Below are 24235 nucleotides of genomic sequence, written 5' to 3' on the forward strand. Positions count from 1 at the left end.
TCCGCACATCACAGGTCACCCCCGGACCTGCCGTCACCCGACAGTGGTGGTAACCTCGTCTACAGCCAGCTGCTACGTCCGCGGCCGTACCCAGATTAGTGTTGGGTTGAGTGACCGGGGCCTACCGCTGGCCCAGTGGACACACAAACCCAACCGTCACAGTGTCACAGAGAGAGACTGCCACGTGTCCTCAGCATGGACGTGTGCACTGGAAAGCTTTTCACTAACGGAGAAGCGGTTTGGGGACTGTAACACGCTTCCCCTTGTAGACAAAGGCACTGGGGCTGCCTGTGAGCCCAGCGTCTGGGGACAGACAGGTTGCGTCAGCCAGCCGTGAAGGAGGCTGTGCTGGTGGTGACCACAGGGACCGCCACCACACGAGGTAAGTCTGGGACTCCTGCCGCGGGGCTGGCGTGGAGGAGACTCCCGTCCACGGCGTTTCACTTCTGTCCATCCAGAGAGACGCACAGGACTTGGAAGGAAGCCAGAGGAAAGTAATCATTTTCACCGGGAAAAAGAAATCAATCTTGAATGTCAGCTCCTATGAGAATCTGTTTAAGGTATTTTCACCTAGATGGGCTCATCTCACACTCCGTCTGTACGGGGAAAATGAAGGGACTGCATTTGAGTCGATGCTTTCACTGCAACCCTCTTCCCCTGGACGTGGAGCCCCCGCAATCCATTTGGCGCCAATTCAGCATCGATTAGGAGGCCCTGGAGTGGCAGGACCGGCCTGCCGTGGATGGGCTCCGGGCCTCACGGACACTCACAGCTCCCATCCTACAGGGCGGCCCTTCCCCACGTCCCGGGGCCAGGAGTCGAGAAAACAAGCCACCGTCAGCCTCTGGCAGCTCCTGTCCTTCCATTCCCATCTCTCCCCTCCGTGTTCCCTGTAACCCAGCTCCTGTGCACAGAGCATCCCGGGGCCGCCGTCCCTCCAAACTGTGGGCTGGCATCCCCCGCCGTCACCACAGCCCGGCTCCAGGCTCACCACAGTGAAGCCCAGGTCCTTTCTACCATCTGGACAGGTCTCCGTCCGGGTGGGCGCTTTAGGTTTTATTTCAGGTCAGCCTGTGAGGATTCATGATTCACACGGCAACACTGAGCTACTCCTACCGGGTCCACTCAGGTTAAAGGGCCAGACGGGCTCTCCATTCTCCAGAGAACATCCACCTAGTGACCCTCAGGGTGAGGCCGTGCTGTACTAGGGTCTGAATGATCTTTTGTAACAACAAATGGATTTCTAAGTCTTGTAACAACATGCAGAAATTCTCTGAAAATTACAGAACCAGTTCTATTTTGAGATAGGCACAATGTTCGCTAATGTTTGCAAGGAAAAATTAGAGGGCGCCTTTCGACCACCGTGTACTCTCAAGACCCCCAAACAATTCTGTTGGAAAATATGCCCAAATTTTTTAATAAGTCCCTTTGCACTATTTTTTTTTTTTTTTTTTTTTTTTTGGCGTTACGCGGGCCTCTCACTGTTGTGGCCTCTCCCGTTGCGGAGCACAGGCTCCGGACGCGCAGGCTCAGCGGCCATGGCTCACGGGTCCAGCCGCTCCGCGGCATGTGAGATCCTCCTGGACCGGGGCACAAACCTGCGTACCCTGCATCGGCAGGTGGACTCTCAACCACTGTGCCACCATGGAAGTGCACTATTTTTTAATATTGGTTTATCAGCTAAATGAAAACTCTACAGAGATGCTTGTGCCACAGTATAATTTTGAAAAATAAATCTGAATAATGATTTTTAAACTCCAACATGTACATAAGCAGTGAACCACTGTGGTGATTCTAGCCTGTAATTTTTTCTTAAAGAAATCCAGGGTTCCTTATATCATTCTAACGAATTTTACAATTTCTTTACACCTATTATATATTTTCTCTGTGTTGGTAGCATCACAGTCTTATCAATGTATTTTAATTCCTACAGATTACTGATACTGCCTATTCATTTTTTTCTCATTCAAATAAATGGGCATCTTCTTCCCTGTTTTTCAATAAGCTTCCTGTAGTCTTGCATTTATCCCAATTATGTCCTTTGAAAATTCTCTCTTTTGGACCCACAAGAGAATTTCCACGTTTTGGGGTTTTTATTTAATCATAGAAATAATTCTTTAAAGCTGAGCTGTATTTATCTGGAAAACTATTTACTTATCTGATAAAGAACATCCCTGTCCTAAAATATTACAACCTGTGTGGGGAGATTTTCAGAGTGGCTGATATTGTGGACCGAGTGATAACCCGTCTGCACTCACCACGTTCCTTCAACTTATCCAAAGCTTTGGCTGTCCCCCTTTTTTCTGAAGACCCCCCGCTGGGGTCTTTCGGGGCTCAGAGGGGACACTGGGCCTCAGCCCTGCGTCTGCTGCTTCTCAGCTCAGAATCCTTCCTGTGGCCACTCTACCTGCCACTAGGGCCAGAGGACAGGAATGGCCCACGTCGCAAACTCACAGGCGGTGGGCAGGGCCCCAGGAGCCTCCCGGAGGGATGCCAGCACCCGAACCTTGCCATCCGGGGTGTCTCTCGGGGCCCACCAGGCCCAAGCCCTCCACTCCGGGAGCGCAGAAGGATACAGGCTGAAAAAGAAAGCAAAGTAGAAATCTTACTTCCTGGAAATATGTGAAAAGACGGGGGACACACCTTGGCAGACCCGAAGCCTCGCGAACCCGCGGGAAGGGTGCAGCTCCCCGGGCCGCGTGTCTGGTGGGCGGGGCGCATTGCGTCCTAATGGCAGAGGCGGGACCCCCGGGGGCCCACACCCTCCTGCTTCACAAGCAGCGACGGTGCCCAGGGGACGCGGCCAAGGCAGCTGCTCTGTGTGGCCGTGGGATGTGGGGCCGGAGGAGCCTCCAGCTGGAGCAGAAGGAGGGGAGGCCGCAGAGCAGGGCTTCCGACCCGCTGGACCCGTGACGCAGAGTCACGCAGAGACCACGTGCCCACCTGGCGAGGCCGCGCGCTCTGCGGTCTGGAGCGGGCGTGCGCGCTGCAGAAGAAGCTGATTGTAAGACAGGGGATGAACGAGGGCCAGAAAGGCGTCGCAGAGCATCCCCAGGGGTTCAGACTTGGGCCGAAGTATCCCCGGGGCAGCCCCCGGGGCCACAGAAAGGCCCGCTCCCCGCCCCGCCCCGGCAGGGACTGCATAATCTCCTCCTTCCCGGCCCACGTGCTCCAGGCTCCGTGGGGCCGACCTAACGGGGCCAGGGGCCGAGGGCGGGCAGGGCCACCTGAGGGCGCGGTCAGGCCCCGTGAGGAGGCGGCTGCGTCAGAAGCGGCAAGAGGTGGAAAAAGGCGGGACCGACTGCGACGATCATCCAGAACCTTCCAGCGTGACCGTGACGCCACTTACTCTCCTCCCTGGAGAAACGGACTTTTGCAGTCAGTCCCTTAGAATTTTATTGCAATTACGACTTCATTTTCTAATCTATTATCGGGACCGTGGCGTATTTTTTATGTGAGCGAACATTGAAAAGCCTCAAACTGACAGGAGAAAACGAAACCCCTTAGCAATAGGATTGCAATTAGGAAATGTACATTTATTGACAGGCGTATTGAATATGCATTTTCTATCTATTTATTTGGATACCTTATTTTTCATTTCCCTTTTATTTTCCATCTCCCTCAACTAAAAGCAGAAGCCCTGCTCCCCTCACTGACAAGTTTAGTGTGTAACTTTTCAACACATGAATATGTATCTGAAGGGCATAGGGCATATTCCCAGTCATCTTTCTTCCTTTTTCTTTGTTTTTCAATTTTTTTTCCTATGATGGATATAGAGTAATTGTACTGAAAATAACTTACGTTAAGGATAATTAGTAAGTGGAAATTTCAACGTGAAACAGCAGAAAGGATAAGCAGAATCTAGACAACGGAAGAACACATGAACTCTGGACTCTGGCTGAGATTTTCACTTGGTTTTTTTTTTCACTATGATAAAGATCATTCAAATATTTTCTTAAACTTTAAAAAACCAAGTGAGGCAACTGTTTTGACGTGATAACTCAGCAGCTCCCACTTCCTGTGTATTTTTCTGGGAAAACGTTGCTTTATTTCTCCATGGCACCTCACCAGATATGCTGGATGCTGGGCGGTGGGTGCCCTGGGCCCCTGTCTCCTCACATCCGCAAACCCCCCATCCCCCCGCCCCTGCTGCAGGCCCCTCCCTCCCTGACTTCCCCCTGTGTCCAGGAGCCCCTGGGCTCACACTCTAACCCCAGCACACACCCTGCTGCCAGGGAAAATGCACTTGTTTTCACTTCATTTTTGGATTCTCATGTTAATTACAGAAATACAGATAATTTTTGTACATTGATCTTGTATCTGGCAACCCTGCTGAACCGTTTACTAGCCTTTATACTTTTTGTGGATTCCTTAGGTTTTTCCATGTGCAAGAGGATGTCATCTGCAAATGGACATAGGTTATGTCTTTTTTCCCCAGTCCAGATGCCTTTTAGCTCCCTTTCAAGCTACCTGCCCTGGCCAGAACCCCAGCACGACGGAGACAGATGCCTTTGCATTGTACCCGATCTTCGTGGGAAAGCTTTCAGTCTCCCACCCACTGAGGTGTTTCCAGATGACCTTTATCGGGTCGAGGGCTCCTCTTCCAGTTAATGAGGATTTTATCAAGAATGAGCTCTGGATTTGTTAGCTGGTCCCGGAGCTGTGATTAGTCTACAGGTAATGCTTCCCTGTATCTGAGGAAGACCCTTCTCAGAAGCCGAACTGAGGCCCCGATCTGTGACCTCTGCCGCCCCATGGGAGGTGTGACGTCACTCCTCGAACCCTCTCAGGTGGCTCTGTCTCCAGCCCCAGGGATTTCCAAGTGCACACGCTGATGCTGACGACCGCTGAGCTGACTACTCGTGGTCCTCCGGCCCTCGGAGAGCACCCTCGAGGGAGACCTCAGCTCCACTTGCAGCTCCAGTTCCTGTCTGGCTAGATGCCCAGCGCTGCCTCTTCCATCCAGGGTGACCACAGGGCCGTGCCTGGGTGTCCCCTCCCTGGGCAGTGGCTCCGAGACTTCTTCCAGGCAACAGACTGGGGTATCCCAGCGCCCACCTCTTTCATCTCCCACCTTTAAAAAATCACTGTCTTTGTTGCATGACATCCAATGTCTTCACTGACATTTTTTTCCACATATTTTGTCAGTTTTTTTAGTTGTTGCAGCAAGAGGGAAAACCGGGTTCCTAGTATGCCATCTTGAATTTATTTATTTTTCAGGTAGAAAAGATGTGTTCCTGTTTAATTGTTGGTAGGGGGCTGGAGGAAAATCCAGCAGAAAGGAAAAAATAAAGATAAAGGCAGAGAGAGGGGATGAGCTCCCTGCGGAGATGGAGGGACTGGGTCGGGCTCAGACAGGAGTTCCTCTCCCAGAGGATGCAGGGGAGGATGGAGGGGAGGGTGGAGGGGGGAATGCAGGGGGGGATGGAGGGTGGAGGGGGGAATGCAGGGGGGGATGGAGGAGAGGGTAGAGGGGAGGATGGAGGGGAGGGTGGAGGGGAGGGTGAAGGGGGGAATGCAGGGGGGGATGGAGGGGAGGGTAGAGGGGAGGGTGGAGGGGGGTGAAGGGGGGATGCGGGGGGCATGCAGGGGAGGATGGAGGGGAGCACTGGGGCAGACGGAGCTCCTCAATGCCGCGGGTTTGTGCCTCTGGAAGTTGGGTCCTTTCTGTCCTCTGTGTGAAATGACAGGTTGTGTCTGCGCAGGTGACAATCGACAAGGCAGGCTCAGGTGTGAGGAGTGGGGTGAAGAGTGAAGGGTGGGAGGGAAGTGACTGGAGAAACATGGGAAGATTCCGGGTCACTTCCAGGGTCCCAGTGAACTGGGCAGCTGTGAACCCATCCTCAGTGTAGTTTACACGACGCTCCCAGAAACTCCTGCGTAGGCATGGAGCAGGTAGACTGTTGAGTTGATCCGGGGTTGAGTCTTGTCAAGAGCTGCACTGTGGCAGGAGTGGTCTGAGTGGTGCAATCATGGTGCAGTTTGAAGGGGACTGAAGGCAACAGAGACAAAAATTTAAGGAGAAAGTAAAGGAATCTGGGAAATAGAGTCCCAGGAAAGTTGAAGAACGAGTGGGAGAAGTGATAGTAATACTTGCTGTTATTTATTGAAGACTTACCATATTCAAATCTATTCTCTGTGCCGTAAGTACCTTAGAGGCATGTCTGGTGTGTCCTTCACAGCTGATTAGATAACGACTCTTACTGTCCCTAGTTTACAGTTGAAGAAATGAGTCAGAGAATATTAACAAGATAGCCGAAGGTCAAATCATTAGTCAATAGAAGGGTCAAGATGCAAACCCAGCTCTCTCATCCTCCAGTGTGTCAGGACCCGGACTCTCAAACCAGACACCTGGTCGTCAAGTTCTAACTCTGAACCTCCTGCCCCAGATCCCATTTCCCATCTACTCTCAGGCAGCTTGCTGTCTCTAGCACCCAGTACACTGCCTGGAAAAATAGAACTCGATGTGTACTTTAAAAAAAAAAAAAGTTGGATTTCAATGCGCTATTGTATACTGCTAGGCACCAAGATTTAAGGCTGCATTGTGTGGGCTAGGAAGCAAGGCGGCAGAATATTCCTAATAGATGCACAACTGGACTTTCTGAGTCAACTTCCATAAATGGAAAAAGAAATCATTAGGAGCATATTCTCTCAAAAGGAAGGTTTTGCAGTTCTCGGAAATGCTGATCTATACATTATTACGATATTCCCCAGAGCGGGACATGAGGGTTCCCCCTCTGTCCCAGCCTTCAGGCTCCATCTGGATCCCACCAGATTAAGAGCAAAAAGCTGTCCTTTCGTGGCCTTGCAGGGTGACCATATAAAGCGTTACCTCAGTCATGACATTTTTGAGAGTGAATGGGGTTCTATTAGTAATTTCACCAGAACAGCAGGTATATGGCTGGGCTCTGGGCGAGCAGGACATGAGATCACCCTATTCACAGGTTTCCCGGCCATACTTCCAGGACTAGGAGGACTTACAAGGGTCCCAGGCTATGGGACACTGGTGTCAGATAGGGGGTTGATGGGCTTCCACACGTCGACAGGGGCTGAACTGGCACTGGGTTACTAGGAGCTGGAGGCTCTCAACCTAACCATATCTGTGGTCCCATGCCCACCTGCTCTCTTCTCTAAAAAACAGCATTATTTCTTTGATGTGCAGGAGAGGAAGCATTCTCCATGGATATATGTCCAATTTGCTCATCTTACACTTGGACCATGGCCCTTGATCTGGAGAACCAAGTGTCCAGGCCTTTTTCTGGTTCTACAGGGGCTGGTCTATGTCTTCCTGTCTGGGTGGGAGGAAGTAGACTCTCAGGGAGGGGGGACATTCTCTAGGCAGTAAAATAATTCAGTTCAATACTTCAAAACAGCACCATATATCTAAAAATACACCTGCATATAATTATATGATAATGACAAACTTCATTATATTTGGATGATTCTTTTAGAACTAGACCAACCCCATCCTCAGGATGAAAATAAATGTACGAATCACATGACAGACAAATGAATAACATATTTAGGCGTCATCTGTAGGCACATAGGAGCACACAAGTCACCAAACACTCTGGTCCCCAACACCACTTTAATATCCAAGTGAACTTGGCCGGTGCCCTGTCTGATGTGCTCCACCTCCTGAGAGGCTGGGCCCGCGAGCAAACCCCTCTTCACGCCCCATTCGTCCCCATCTCCATCCCAATACTCCTTCTCAATCCATCCCTCATCGAGGCATCTCTGCCGCCCCACCTGTGTCCACACCCCGCTGTCTCTCCACACCCACATGTCTCTGATTAATCTTCTACCTTCCAAGCTTGCCCCTCTTCAACCCAACTTCCCAAGAGACTCTGGCATAATTTTGACTTACATATGAATCTGGGCTTGTCACTCTGAAGCTTTAAACCTTTCAAGGGTTCCCTGACCAATTAAACCCCTCACTGTGACCACAAAGCCATCGTGACCCTTTTCCCCAAACACCACAGGCCACTCTCCCGCCACGCCCGGGACCAGCCACCTCCTTGCCCTTCGGGTCTTCCTACTTGAGGCACCTACACCACTTCCTGAACCCGTGGTCCCCTTGCTGGTCCTTCCCATCTTCCAGGTCTCCGAGAACATCCGTCTGAAGTATTATTCTTCTTTATAAATGCTGATTTGTAGAGCTCGTATCACAACTCATGGTTCCATATTCATGTGCCTGGTATGTGGTACCTGCATCCCCACCAGACAGCAAACTCTGCGAGGGCAAGGAAGTGTTTGTTCTGTGCCTGACTGTATCTGACATCCTGCAGGGTCCCCGAACCTGCTTAGGCTGAGACCCCTGTAGACTTACATGCAGCTGTAATAACAGCACAGAGACATTCTGAATATACTTTACACAGCTTCCCCTGTGGTGACTCCTTACAAAACCACAGGCCAAATTCCCAAACAACATGCAGACATGGTCCAGACACAGAGCATCCATTCCCCTCAGGACTCCTTGGCCCATCTCCATCCCTCCCCAGCCCACCCCCTGACCTTACCCAGCCACCACTGGTCAGTCTCCGTCTCGGTACCCCTGTCATCCCAAGGACTGTGTGTAGATGGAATCACTTCCATGCATGTAACCTTTGGGAGATGCCTCTTCCACACATCAGGTTCCCTGGGATCCGCCCAGACTGCCACTGTGTTTGTCCCTCTTTACCACCATGTAGTGTTTCATGGTGAGGATGCCCCGAGGTCTGCCTAACTGTTCACCTGCAGGAGATAACCTAACCTCTCTGTCAGACTAGCAGGGCTGTTCATTACAGGCCCTGGGTGTGCTGGGTGACTTTTGATTGAACCCTGACAAATTTACAGTATTTGCAAATACTGGACCCTGACTGAGCCTGTGTTTCCAGCTGCCTCCCAGCCAGACTCAGCTTTCACATGGAGGGACCACATCAAGCCACGTGCAGGTCAAGCCCGGCCCCCAGCCCCCCTGATACGGGTTGAGGTCCTCGTGACGCTGGCAGAGGGGGGCGTCCCCTCTCCTTGTGGCCTCCACTGACATCACTGGCTGGACACCATCCACGTGACCACAGGGGACTCTCTGTTGGGCTGTGGAGGTGCACCCTGTCACTGGTCCCAAGTAGTTACGTTCTACAACGTAAAAGCAGTGAGTGTAGTTCATCTTCTCTTATCTTCCTTTTCAGTTTGCTTCCCTCTCTTTAAAATAAGAATGTGAGAATATAAAATTGAAATGGTACAACTTTCACAGAATGAAGGGAAATTTTTATTTGTCCTCTAATATGGAAAGCACTTTACTTTTCCTGGAATGTAATTGCACTGTTCTATTCCTGCATTCACTCTCATAAGCTAAAAATTATTTCTTTACCTCGTCCTCTACCCTCTGGAGGTTAATATATCTCTACAAATTAATCAAAATGTTTTTGTTAAGTACCTCTCTGCATGCAGCTCTCTTCACTGTGATATTAATAAAGGTGGAGAGAAATGTCCCCAGACCTCCACAGACTCGCAGTGAAAGGCAACTGGCAGGGGTCTGCAGTCGACAAGTTGCTTCTCAGATAAGCCCGACGTAGCTTTGGGCCTCAGTCCCAATGTCGCATCTTGAACTGTGAGATTCGGTTCAATGCCCACTGCACCTGTTAGGGGGCTTCCAGGTGCCTGGAAGTTCCGTGGGCATTTAGGGCCCAACTCAGACATCCCAGTGCCTCTCAGACACAGAGGACCAGCACCTCACAGTGTAGGTGCCTGTGGCCACCAGACCTTCATCAGAAAACAGGGAGGAGGAGTCGTTAATTATCAAATTAAAGAATCTCAGAGCTGACGGAATCCCAGACTCTTCACAACCAACCTGCCCTCAGATCAGTGATGGTGAAAATGGGAAAAACCCCTCTGATGGGACTGATCCTGCCACGTCTAGATCGACCAGCTGAGTGGTGGTCCCAGCCCTACCTGGCCCATGAAAATGGCTCCTACTTTCACAACATTAATGTTAGTTGTGACTGATACCCGTCTTCATTGGCAGAAGTGATGGAGCAGGGTCAGCGGGAATTAAGGCTCCATAAACGTGCTTCAGTAACAGAGCAACATATACAGGATAATCCGCAGCATCACAGCACGTGAATCGTTAGGCCCTGCTCAAATCCATTGTGTGACAGATCACATGTGCCCTGAACTTTAGGGTGTTATTATCTCTGTTGTGAGAATTCAAACCATACAGAGAAAAATACTTCTCCCTGTTTTCAAATTGGCTTCAGACACTCACAATGGTTTGTTCTGTAAAACCCGCACTCCAAAGGGATGTGAACCTAAACCCTGCGAGGGGACATTCTATCTCGACTCTTCCTAGATGTGTTTGCCCAACACGATGCAATCGCACGTCCTGTCTAGTGAAACGGTCGCTGGACCCTCTTATAAGCCTCCCTCCTTTCTGGATATGAGTCACTTCAGGTGGATTTTGCTTCCTATCATTGAAGGCGCATTTAAATTCCCATCATTTGTTTGTTTTCCAGTTTTGGGGGAAAGGGACGGGAAACAGAAATAGAAGAGCTGCATGTGAATGCCATCCGATGACCTCTGAGAATGTTCCCCTTAGGTGCCAATGACCCAGACGTTCTTTGTAGTTAGAGAGACGGACACACGGACCCACGGAGACACAGAGATGCAGCCAGCGAGGGAGAAGCTCTGGGACCCCGCTCCCCCCCGCCTCCCGCCCCCGCTCTTCTGCAGCCGCAGCGGTCGGATGGCACAGCTCCTCCTTCCCAGCCGCGTGTGCGTGCACCAAGAAGCTGTGAAGGTTTTGGCTGCCCTTTCACGGCTTCTGTTGTTTTCTTGGGGGCTCAGTGGGGTGGATAGGCTGTGCTGGGGCAAGACATGCCAACAAATTGCATCACTTCTGCCTCGGTGACCGAGGACAATGACATGCCATATGCCAGCGGCAGGAAATGAATGGGGCTCATTTACACTGGCACCGGCCCGCCAGCATCGGTCTTCAGAGGCCACCCTGGCAAACGGGGAGGTGGCAGAGATGGGGGACCCTCAAGACCGCCAGCACCACAGCAGCCAGGGCTCTGGGCAGGTGAGGGGACATGGAGGAGGGCACCCCTCCCAGCTGTGCTGTCAGCCTGGCAAGGTCAGAAAAGGAACCTGGAAACATCACCATCCTCCGCTCCCCCTGCACCAAAGGGAGAGAGAAAGGAAAAATTGTGCAGTGCGTTCCAGCTGCAAGGAGAAAACAAAAACCCAGTAGGTATCACGCTGGTGCATTCAGAGCAGTTTGTGCACAGAGCGGCTGCCACAAAGGCCTGGCCCCGTGGCGACCCGGCCCATCCACCCACCCGCAGCCCCACGTCTCATATTTGACCTCCGACCTCTCTGGCAGCACCGAGACAGATGAGGAGGTGGACGCAAAGATGGCGGAGCCACGTCCTGCTGACCTGGGATGGAGCGAGTCAGGGTCCCCACGTGGCACACTGGTCCCTGGTCCCTGCGATTGTGTGAGGGCCCGTGGGGACAGGGAGCAATGACACGCCCCTCTTCTTCAGAATCGCTGTGATTAGCATCCTAGTCAGAGTGGGGCGAGCTTGGGGCAACTTCTTGGCAGAAAGGCTCACTTTTTAAATAATAACGATAACGACTGTCATCTGAAGGTCCTTTTATCTGATTTTAGAGCACCCCAGGGAGAGTAATTAACTCAGTGATGCAACACATTGAACACGGCACCATGAGAGCCTCCGAGGCGAGGTGGCCAGGCGTCTGGTACAAGGTGACCTGTCCCAGGTCCTAGGGACATGCATGGCTAGCTGTCCAGGGCAGCTTGACTCCAATGTAGTGAGCCCATGGCAACCTGCGTGTCATCGACTGAGGCCCAAAATATGATACACGTGGTGCTGAAACAAAGATGGAGGTGAGCTCGTGGTCCCCAGAGGTCTGGACAGCTCCTTGGCTGTCCACCTCCACCCTCAGTCCCTCCAGCCAATCACCTGACGTCTCTTGGTCTAGGACCCCGACTTGGAAAGAAACAGAAACTTAAAAGAAGGATGGTCGCTGTCCGGGACCCAGGCTCCACTTCTCCTTTCCAATTGGTTTTATGATGATAAGTAATGATTTCCCTGGTTTTGCCCTCATAATAAATGCATTTTGAGCAAAATCACGTAATTTTCCTTCTAAGCCAGCATCTGTACTCACTTAGAGGTGGGAGGAAACACATCCAAGGCCCCAAAGAGAGGTTGTGCCCCAACAAGCTCGCGTCTGGATTTAACACAGTGAGCTGCTTTCCCATCTCTCTCTCGAGCAGCTAGAATTGTCTCACCCTCAGCTCTTGCTGGTCCAGAGGCCACGTGGCCTCCCCTCTGCTCCTCGGGAAGCATCGTCGCTGCTTCTGCTGCTTCCCCGCCGTGGCGTTGGCTCAGGGAAGAGCTGTTCCGCTCCTTGTTGGGAACTCTTTGTCCTCATCCAAATCTCAGAAGAAGCCTGCTTCCTCGAGGAGCAGGGACCAGGGGAGACTGGACGCATGATGCGATCCCTGAATGGACGCCCAGAGGTCCGGGCATGTGTGCACTGCGTGAGTAACCCTCCCAGCCCCTCATTAAGCCCTGAACCACATGGCCTGACTCATGGCCCTGAGCAGTCGTGCACACCTGTGTGCATGTGCACACAGGGCTGCACATGTACTCATGCATGTGTGTTCAGGAGGACTCGTTTATTTGCAGCAGAATGAGTTTCTGGATATAAATGGATTTTCCGGAGAGCTTAAACTTATTCCTTTAAGGGTTTATTTTCCCAAAGGTGTTTTGTGGAAGAATATCTAAAATGAGGTGTGTGCTTTCCTGCCTTCTGAAATAGATGCTCCCGAACGTAATTTAATAGTGCTGTTACAAAGTGGTAACGTCAGTAAGCCTAGCCTTTGCAATTTACAGTTTTTGTCTGCCAGCTTTCATTTTTCTTTTTTTTTTGGTTGGGGGGGTGGGAGTAGTGTGGTGGAACGGGGGTTAGGGAGGCTATTGTTAATAACTAGTTCTCTAACACTAACTCTCGCTGCTGTGCTAGTTCACTGCTTCCCCGTCTCCTCTAGGCTGGTAAACATGGTAACTAACCTGTTAAAAGACCACGAGAATTAACCTGCTTCTCCCAATGCTAGTCCTCCCTGGCTGTTGCCAGAAGGGTTTTTGTTTCATCTTCTTTCTGCATGATTTGCTGTGTCCTGGAGTTTTGCAAATGGAGGTGATGCACTGGTGTGAACGCCCCTCTCCTCTCCTGCTTGGTCCCACTGTCCTCACCTGCTCTGCAGCCTCCCTGGTCCTGCTTCCAGCCCTAGGACACCGACTATATACCAATATATCTCATGAATATGGACATAAAAATCCTCATCATAATATTAGCAAATGGATTCAAATAATGCTTTAAAGAATTATACACCATGATCAAATGGATATTATTGCAGATATTCCTGGCTTGTTTGAAATTTAAAAATCCACCAAAGTAATCCACCATACCACCAATCTAAAGGAAAAATAATAATAATAAGCTTATATCAGTTGATGCAGAAAAAGAATTTAATAAAATCTAACATTTACGTTAGATACACTTACCCATCTAGGGAATAGAGGGGAACTTTCCCAAGCTGATAAAGAGCACCTAGAAAAACACCTACTGCTAACATCACACTGACAGTGACAGACTAAGTTCTTCCCCTCAGACTGGGAACAAGACACAGATGTCCTGTGTCACCACTCTTAGTCAACTTTGTATGATAAGTCCTGGCCAATGCAATAACACAAGAAAAAGGAAAAAGACATATGAATGGGAAAGAAAGAATTAAACCTGTCTTCATTTGCAGGGACATGATTGTTTACGCACAGAAAATGTCTCAAAGACACTGCAAGAAAATTCTGAGAACTAGCATGTGAGTTCAGCAAGCTCACAGGACATAGAAACAAGATGAGCACTCAAAAGTCAATTGTATGTTTGTAAACCAAATGAGCACACAGACACTGCAATTCAAATACAATTGCTCCAAAGAAAATGAAATACTTAGGCTTAAATCTAACACAACACATACAGTATCGATATCCTAATATTTACAAAATGTTGATGAAGTAAACCAGAGACCTACATAAAAAGACAGATGCTTTGTGTCCATGGGCTGAAAAAGTTAACACAGCAAAGATGTCAACTGCCCTAAGATTGATCTATATATTTAATGTCATCCCTTTAAAAATCCCTGTGAGGTATTCTTAGACATAGATAAGACATAGACAGGTATATTCTAAAATTTACATGGAAAGGGATAGAACCTAGAATAGACCAAACAATTTTTTAAAAAGAAGAAAAGAGTGGGAAGAGCACATTACCTGTGTTCAGCCTTGCTTTACGCTGAAGCAGAGGCAGAGACACATTGATTAGCGGAACAGAACAGAGAACCCAGATACTCCTGCATAAATAGGCCAAGTGATTTTTGGCAAAGGTGCAAAATGGCTTGAAGCAATTGAATAGTATGGACAAAAGCAAGTGAACCCCAATCTAAATCTCACACGTTATACAAAAATTAACTCAAAGTTTATTGCAGACTTATATGTAAAATATAAAACTATAAAACTTTTAGGAAAAAAATAGAAGAAAATATTCTGGATCTATGGCTCGGCAAAGAGTTCTTTGACCCAACATCAAACACCATCTATCGAAGAGAAATTGAAGAATTGTGCATCAAAAATTGTAAACTTTTGCTCTTTGAAAGATCTTGTGAACAGGATGAAAACCAGCAGCAGACTGAGAGGAAGTATCTGCAAACACTTGTCCAACAAATGTCTGTACCTAGAATATTTTAAAATTCTCAAAGTGCAATAGTAAAAAACCAAACAACCCAATTAGAAAATGGGCAAAAGACATGAATAGCCATTTCACTGACGAGGATATTCAGAGAACAAAGAAGCATGCGAAAAGATATGCAATGTTGCTACCCATTAGGGAAACACAAATTAAAGCCACAGTGCGATGTCACTACAGACATGTTAAGAAACAATAAAATAAAATCAATGACAGCATCAAATGCTGGTGGGATGTGAAAAAAAACAGGGTCACTATACATTGCTGGTGGGAACGTGAAATAGTGCAGCTGCTCCTGAAAGCAATCTGGAAGTTCCTTAAAAGTCTGAAGCTGGACGTCCTCTGTGCCCAGGAATTGCACTAACAGGCATTTACCACAGATAAATGAAAACTTATATTCACACAAAAGTCTGTACATGGGGCTTCCCTGGTGGTGCAGTGGTTAAGAATCTGCCTGCCAATGCAGGGGACATGGGTTTGATCCCTGGTCCGGGAAGATCCCACATGCCGCAGAACAACTAAGCCCGTGCACCGCAACTACTTAGCCTGTGCCCTACAGCCCACGAGCCACAACTACTGAAGCCCGAGTGCCTACACCCTGTGCTCTGCAACAAGATAAGCCACCGCAGTGAGAAGCCTGCATGCCACAACAAAGATCCAATGCAGCCAAAAATAAATAAATAAATGAAATAAATTTTAAAAAATATCTGTACACGAATATTCATCGCAGATTCATTTGTAATAAGCAACAACTGGAAAGTACCTAGATGTCCTTCAAAGGGTGGATAGTTAAACAAATGGGGGTCCATCCATACCACAAAACACTACTGACTGTTGATACACACGGCAACCTGGATGGCTCTCAAAGGACTCATGCTACATGGAAAAAGCCAATCTCAAAATAAGCATACTGTATAAGTCCATGTATTCATCATTTTGAAATGACAAGATCATAAAGATGTGTAAAAGATCAGTGGTCAGCAGTGTGGAGTGAGCTGTGCTGTGAAAGGTGACAAGCAAGGACCCTTGTGCTGGAAACTTTCTGTCTGTCCATTGCAGCAGTGGTCACACACGTCCGCACATGTGACAAAATTGCATGGAACTCAATAAACACATGGTGTGTGTAAAAGTGGTGGAATCTAACTAAGGTTGGTGGATTGCACCCATGACCATTTCCTGGTTGTTAAACTGCTCTGTAATCATGCAAGATGTTACCATGGGGGTAACTGGAGTGCAGGGTACACAGGCCTCTCTGTAGTATTTCTTACAACTGCACAATTATCTCAAAATAACAAGTTTGCAAAGTAGTGCATTTTTTGTAAGTTGTGAATTAAAACCATCTTTAAGCTATAATTGATTAAATAACTGTGCGTTATAGGCTTTTATTATAAAATTCCATTTGCTGGATGAGTCACAAAGATTTTAACATAATGAAACCTAACAACTGTGTATTTCTATAAAACACAAAACAGAGTTTTGACTGGGTGAATTATTTGCTGGGATTGAAGAAAGAAATGTCACCATTAAAGATGAAAAGGTTGAAATATATAATTAAGTCCTTTTGTACAATGGAGCCAGATTTTACATAGATATTTACCTTTTAATATATGAGTATAAAGAATTACTACCTTCTGCTTAAGGTTTGATATAATTTTGATATGCATACAATTTCTATTTTTTGTTGAAAATAAAAGCTAGATAAGTTAATAGTTTTACCACTTCCACAGACAGTCCTTCCTTGCTTGCAGGTTAAAGGCTGGACACCCGTTGCCCTCTGGGGACAACATCTCAAGGCATGGTAGGACTAGAGAGGGCTGAAAGAAAGGAAAAAACTCTAAAAAAGTCAAAGGTGGATTTTGAAATTCTGAAATATAATTATAAAGTGATTATAAAAACTAAAAATTATAAAAATATCATTATAAGTGAGGTCCAATTTCAATAATAACATTATACCATAAAGTCTGGATTTTATTTCATGTTAGAAAAATCAAGAACTAGAACATAACCAGCAACATTCAACCCAGCTTCATTGCCACTTACTATTCACTTCTCAGAATGTGGTGAATCACAGGGCGTTAACAGGGTACCAACCTTGAGGGAGTGATTTCTGTTTCTCCATGAAATATCTGTGGTGACGTGACCTTGGTCTAATCATGTTACTCAGCCTGAAAGTCTCCAACAGCTTCAGTAACTTTGACAGCTTCAACTATCATCATCAACATTTATCCCAGACAGAGATAATTCCAGGGACTCCAAGCTCAGTATTTGGTGACACAGACAATACACCTCATTCAGATTTTTCAAAACGCATCTGCTGGTGCAGGTACAACTTCTGAGTAACAGCAAAGTCCCTCCCGTAACCTGAGGCTAAGACTTTATCAGTACAGTGCTATTCGGGACAAGACAGTCAGTGTAGGACGCAACATATTCTAAGAAATTATCTTGAAATGGGTGAATGACTTTGGGATTCCCAGATTCCTTGACCGGGGTAAGGTGTCTGGAGAGCAGGCTGCATGTGCCTGTCAAAAGCAATTGATAGGCTTGCGATCTAATTGGTTTGCGATCAGTGCCCTGCTAAAGAAATGATGTGCTAACCACAGGCTCTCCCAAAACAAGATTTAGCTCCTTTTTGCTGTGTGTCCCTGACAGCCACGTGGGCCGTGCTGACTTTTATCAACAAATATGCGTATGCAAGCCCCTCAGAGATTACTCTTCTCCGTGTATAGCTTCTCATGGCGGAAACGGTCCAGTAATGCTCCCCCACTCAAAGTGCGGGATCCTCTGTGCTGTTGAGGGGTCCCCCACTTCCCTCCCCTTTAGACGCATGTGCACAGGGTTGCACCCACCATCAGACTGAGTTTGGTGGTAAGGCAGAGCATGTGGACCTGTGCATCTCCCGGATTGATATTAACAGGCAGATAATAACTTGAAGTCAGAGACACCTGTTCCACACAACACATTGCAGAGGAAGTGGCAGCTTAACTTGGACAACCAGGAGCAGATAAACGTCAGAAGCATATAAAGCAAGTAATTGGCTTCTTTTCCATGGCATAAATCAACCCAATCCGCAAAGACCAGGTTCTGCAAGATATCACATTCACACCTTTCCATCCAACCAGCGGCAAGGTCAGTAGTTAATTAACCATGACAACCAAACAGAAAATTCAAGGGAGTTTGTGTTCTGTTCCACTCAAAACAGTAAGTAGTATCTGTTCAGAATGAATAGACTTTCCTTAAATGCTCCTGCCATTCAGTGAGGACTTTTTTCCTAATAAATGACTGATTTGCATCATGAAATCAGCTTTTAAGCAATGTTCCAGGGGACAGTGACTGGGGAACAGAGTCTGTCTTGGACTGTTGGTGCGTATATGAGTCACCCGACCAGGGCCGCGAGCTGGCCTAGCACAAAGTTGGGTGGTCTGTCTCCTTTGTGGGTGGCCTCGGAGAACATAACTTGTAAGTAGGTATTTAATGCAATACAAATTCAACAAACCAATACTTTTTGCAATTCGGTCAAATTGTGCATCTGAAATTAATGCTTCCACTCTCTTTTTTTTTTCTCCAGTCAGCACATAAAAAGTCAAGACCTACAACTTAATACATGCTTTAAAAAAACCTGTAACATCATTAAAATCAATTACTAGAAGAATCTATACACCATTTGAAAAACTATTATTAACTCACAATTCTATTTTCACTTCAAAATGGTTTAATATGTAGTAAAACAATCATAGAAGTCATGACAATAATATGGGAAATAGAAATGTAATGAACTAACTGTTAGTTGTTGGGGACCACATGTATTACTTGTTAATTACCTACCCCCATACCTCCTTCCAGCTGCCCTTGATCTGTGGCCACCGTGAGGCCATGCTTGACCACAATGCTGCACATGAATGTGGACAGAGCATGGGGTATAGAAGAAGCCCAAGTCCCCTCTGGCCGTGCCCTGGGAGATTGTGTGACGGAGAAGATTGTAACTGTGGCAGAAAGGACGTCTGCTATACTCTTGGGATTTTCATTCCCAAGGTCTCCATAACCATAACTAGCCTAGGTTACTAACTAGTGATGTTTATCTACCATAGATGAGATTTCCATCATTTTCATGAGAACTTCTCACCAAACTGAGCTACAGCAGCTACCGGCAAGCATGCGTTTTTTAGAACAAAGGCTGCTTTTCGGGTTGGGAGGATATCACGTGTACGTGCCGTAGGCTTCCTTGATAAGCAGCCCAGCAAGGGCATGCACCTGTTCAGGTGGTGCACTGCCAGGAAAATCCCCCAGCAAGTAACCAGCAGAGGCCCCACAGATGGGAGCCTGGCTCCGGGAACATCCATTCTGCTGTCACTGCCCAGCTCGGGCGGGTCACTCATCTCCCTGAGGCCAGTTCCCTCACCTGCGGGGAGGGGCTCACACCCTTCCTTCCAGACGTTCAGGGGACATTTAATAAGTTCCTGCATGTAGAGCATCCAGCAGACACCTGGTCTCTGTAATGTTAGCTGGGATCAGCCTTAAAATAATTTCCAACTCGATTTTTAATTACAGCCTCTAGGAAACGGGAAGGGAATTGGTAGTGAGAGCTGAGTGGTGGATTGTCAACTGTTCCTTTCAACCCATAGATGTTGTGACTCCAAGCAGATCAGAGAAGGACCAGCCCCCACCCGGAAGTTATCACCAACACCCCATCATCAAAGATTCATTTACTCTGCTCACTTCACAGTTTTAATTCCTAGTGAAATGTCGATGTTTCTTCAATGGGTATTGTGCAAAGTACAGGATTTGGGGTCAGAAACTGCTCTATGTGGGTCCAGCTTCTTACCAGTCCTAACTGGGAGAGCACCAGCCAGTTGCTTAATCTCTACAAGCTACTTTCTTCCATTCCAAAATTTATAAAATGATGCACCTGAGTGTGAGTATCCTGGAATAACATATGCAAGGTACCAAGATTTAAGTGATAATTAGGTGCTCTATAAATGCACGATTCTTCACCCTCTGCTACAGCGCCCAGAAGGAGGGGAGAACTGGGAATGAATGAGCCACGCCCATCACACCACGGAAAGCCTGTCTGCTTCGAGAAAAGTTGCAGAATGTTGGTCCCAAAGATGTCCACATCTGAATCTGTGGAACCTGTGAATAGGTTAGGTTGCAGAGCAAGGGGATTAAGGCTGCAGATGGAATTAAGCATCTCACCAGATGACCTTAAAATAGGGAGACAGCCTGGATTACCTGGGTGGCCCAACGTAATAGCAAAGGTCCCCCCTAATGTGGGAGGAGAGGAGGGAGAGTCATGGTCAGAGAGATGCTGGGTAACAAAGAGCCCCCCACCCACTGCTGGCTTCGCAGATGGAGGAGGGGCTATGCAGCAAGGAACGTGGGCACCCACCAGGGCTGGAAAGGGGAAGAAGATGGGTTCTCCTCCAGAGAAACCAGCCTGCAGACACCTTGACCACAGGCCAGTAAATCTCACTGGACGATAATAAATCTGTGTTGTTTTAAAGCCACAAAATGTGTGATATTTGTTACAGTAGGCACAGGAGACAGTCAACAAGTCAGGAGCCTGTGGAACGTCCCTTCCAGGCAGCGCTTTTGCTTTGGGGCAGCAGAGGAAACCTAAGCAGAGGAAAGAAGCCAGGACCAAAGCAAAACCGAGAGGGACAACCGCTGAACCAAGGAGAAGAAGGAAGGCAATGCATGGAGAGGGATGTGGAGAAGCTGAGGGGAGGGGCACAGGGCGGAGCCTGGGCGGGGCCCCGTGACACCGACTCCATGGCAACAACACCTCCGGGCTCCCTTCTTACCCTCCAGACCCACCAAGCTGCGTCTGGAAACTTGACGCTGGACCTGAATCACTACCTCCGAAGTCGGAAACTTTACCTTGGAGGAAATTGTTGTCCGCTGCCGTAGAGATGTGTATTTGCGTTATATCTTAGGCAGAAATTACACATTTCTAAAGCACAACATTGCATGAAATTCTGCCGTGTTCATCGAAAGTTAAGCACTAGAAATGTAGGCATGCCCCCCTTTCCCTTGTGACATTTTATGTGGCGATTCTACTTGTTGCAGAGCAGTTTTCAACTTCCCACCACCACCTGCCCCTGCCCCCAGAACAGGCCTATGTGCGTTTATATGGTCTCTAAATTCTTTTCTTTTCTGCCTTTATGAACTGAGCAGGGGAAGAGGGTGGGGGCTGTTAGAACAGGATACGGGCAGAGATATGGGCTCCTCTGTGGACCCCAGATCCGTGAGGGGCCAGAGAAGCAGACCTGTTCTCTCCCAGCCGCCCAGGCCCTCCTCGTGGGGGCTCAGAGCTGGTAGGCTCAGCATGGGCTTCAGGCGGGCAGTGGCCACCCAGCCTCGCAAGGCTGTCTTACCAGCTCCTGGACAGACGGTCAGTCCTCAGAGCTTCAGGAGCACAAAGGCCTTGGAGCACTGCACGGCATCTTCAAGCCTGAAACTGGCCAGGCTGGGCGTCCAAGGGAGGAACCCTAATGGTGTGGAGCACGAGGATGACTCCATAGACCTCGGACCCTGCCTTCTGGCTAAGGATCAACGACGGCCTCATGATTTCCGTGGACACCGATGCTTCTAGTAATGATCCAGCTGTGTCTATGAGTCCTGGTCAATTCAGTCAACCAATTTGGTTGACTTTCTAGTTGCTCACTGAATCATTTTTCAGAATGGCGCATGCAAAGCCACAACCCACACAATCAGAAAGAACAAAGACAGTTTGAATAGACGGTTCAGAAAGAGAAAGTGGGGAGTACGGTCTGTTATTTTGCTTCCTAGACTATCACTGTCTCTGTTTGCTGAGGCAGGCACCACTTCAGTAAAGTAAAATTAAGTGCTTTAAAAAAATAAAGGTTTCAACAAGACAAGGTTGCCCACTCTCACCACTCCTATTCAACATAGTTTTGGAAGTTTTAGCCACAGCAATCAGAGAAGAAAAGGAAATAAAAGGAATCCAAATGGGAAAAGAAGAAGTAAAGCTGTCACTGTTTGCAGATGACATGATACTATACATAGAGAATCCTAAAGATGCTACCAGAAAACTACTAGAGCTAATCAATGAATTTGGTAAAGTTGCAGGATACAAAATTAATGCACAGAAATCTCTGGCATTCCTATATACTAATGATGAAAAATCTGAAAGTGAAATCAAGGAAACACTCCCATTTACCATTGCAACAAAAAGAATAAAATATCTAGGAATAAACCTACCTAAGGAGACAAAAGACCTGTATGCAGAAAATTATAAGACACTGATGAAAGAAATTAAAGATGATACAAATAGATGGAGAGATGTACCATGTTCTTGGATTGGAAGAATCAACATTGTGAAAATGACTCTACTACCCAAAGCAATCTACAGATTCAATGCAATACCTATCAAACTACCAATGGCATTTTTCACAGAACTAGAACAAAAAATTTCACAATTTGTATGGAAACACAAAAGACCCCGCATAGCCAAAGCAATCTTGAGAACGAAAAACGGAGCTGGAGGAATCAGGCTCCCTGACTTCAGACTATACTACAAAGCTACAGTAATCAAGACAGTATGGTACTGGCACAAAAACAGAAAGATAGATCAATGGAACAGGATAGAAAGCCCAGAGATAAAGCCACGGACATATGGTCACCTTATCTTTGATAAAGGAGGCAGGAATGTACAGTGGAGAAAGGACAGTCTCTTCAATAAGTGGTGCTGGGAAAACTGGACAGGGACATGTAAAAGTATGAGATTAGATCACTCCCTAACACCATACACAAAAATTAGCTCAAAATGGATTAAAGACCTAAATGTAAGGCCAGACACTATCAAACTCCTAGAGGAAAACATAGGCAGAACACTCTATGACATAAATCACAGCAAGATCCTTTTGGACCCACCTCCTAGAGTAATGGAAATAAAGACAAAAATAAACACATGGGACCTAATGAAACTTCAAAGCTTTTGCACAGCAAAGGAAACCATAAACAAGACGAAAAGACAACCCTCAGAATGGGAGAAAATATTTGCAAATGAAGCAACTGACAAAGGATTAATCTCCAAAATTTATAAGCAGCTCATGCAGCTCAATAGCAAAAAAACAAACAACCCAATCCAAAAATGGGCAGAAGACCTAAATAGACATTTCTCCACAAAAGATATACAGACAGCCAACAAACACATGAAAGGATGCTCAACATCTTTACTCATTAGAGAAATGCAAATCAAAACTACAATGAGATATCATCTCACACCAGTCAGAATGGCCATCATCAAAAAATCTAGAAACAATAAATGCTGGAGAGGGTGTGGAAAAAAGGGAACACTCTTGCACTGCTGGTGGGAATGTGAATTGGTACAGCCACTATGGAGAACGGTATGGAGGTTCCTTAAAAAACTACAAATAGAACTACCATATGACCCAGCAATCCCACTACTGGGCATATACCCTGAGAAAACCATAATTCAAAAAGAGACATGTACCAAAATGTTCATAGCAGCCCTATTTACAATAGCCCGGAGATGGAAACAACCTAAGTGTCCATCATCGGATGAATGGATAAAGAAGATGTGGCACATATATACAATGGAATATTACTCAGCCATAAAAAGAAATGAAATTGAGCTATTTGTAATGAGGTGGATGGACCTAGAGTCTGTCCTACAGAGTGAAGTAAGTCAGAAAGAGAAAGACAAATACTGTATGCTGACACATATATATGGAATTTAAGAAAAAAATGTCATCAAGAACATAGGGGTAAGACAGGAATAAAGACACAGACCTACTAGAGCATGGACTTGAGGATATGGGGAGGGGGAAGGGTAAGCTGTGACAAAGTGAAAGAGCGGCATGGACATATATACACTACCAAACGTAAGGTAGATAGCTAGTGGGAAGCAGCCGCATAGCACAGGGAGATCAGCTCGGTTCTTTGTGACCGCCTGGAGGGGTGGGATAGGGAGGGTGGGAGGGAGACGCAAAAGGGAGGGGATATGGGAACATATGTATATGTATAACTGATTAAATTTGTAAAATAAAAAAAAAATTAAAAAATTAAAAAAAAATTAAAAAATAAAGGTTTCTATTTGACCATTTGAAAGCAGTATATCAAAGATCAAAGCAAGAAGCTGTACATTCTGAAGCATCTTTATTACCAGTGGTAAAGGGGTGAGGATGCTGTCAGCCCTGCCCGGGGAGGATGGTGCATCTCTGTACAGTGTTTCCTGGATGCCCTGAATTTTCTGTGTGTCACATTCAAAAACACGGCAGGAAGTGGGTGATCTTCTGCTACTGAAGGTGACAACCGCCGAGTGAAATTATGCCAGTCTCCACAGCAGAGTGACCTTGTAAACACCGAGACCTCCACCCTGTCCTCCGCCGTGAGCCCAGGACCCGGGTCCCTTCCCAGGAAGACCAGTCCCCTGGTGACAGTTCAGGAA

Source organism: Mesoplodon densirostris, chromosome 15, assembly GCF_025265405.1.
Source record: "Mesoplodon densirostris isolate mMesDen1 chromosome 15, mMesDen1 primary haplotype, whole genome shotgun sequence".
In the NCBI taxonomy this organism is placed as follows: domain Eukaryota; kingdom Metazoa; phylum Chordata; class Mammalia; order Artiodactyla; family Ziphiidae; genus Mesoplodon; species Mesoplodon densirostris.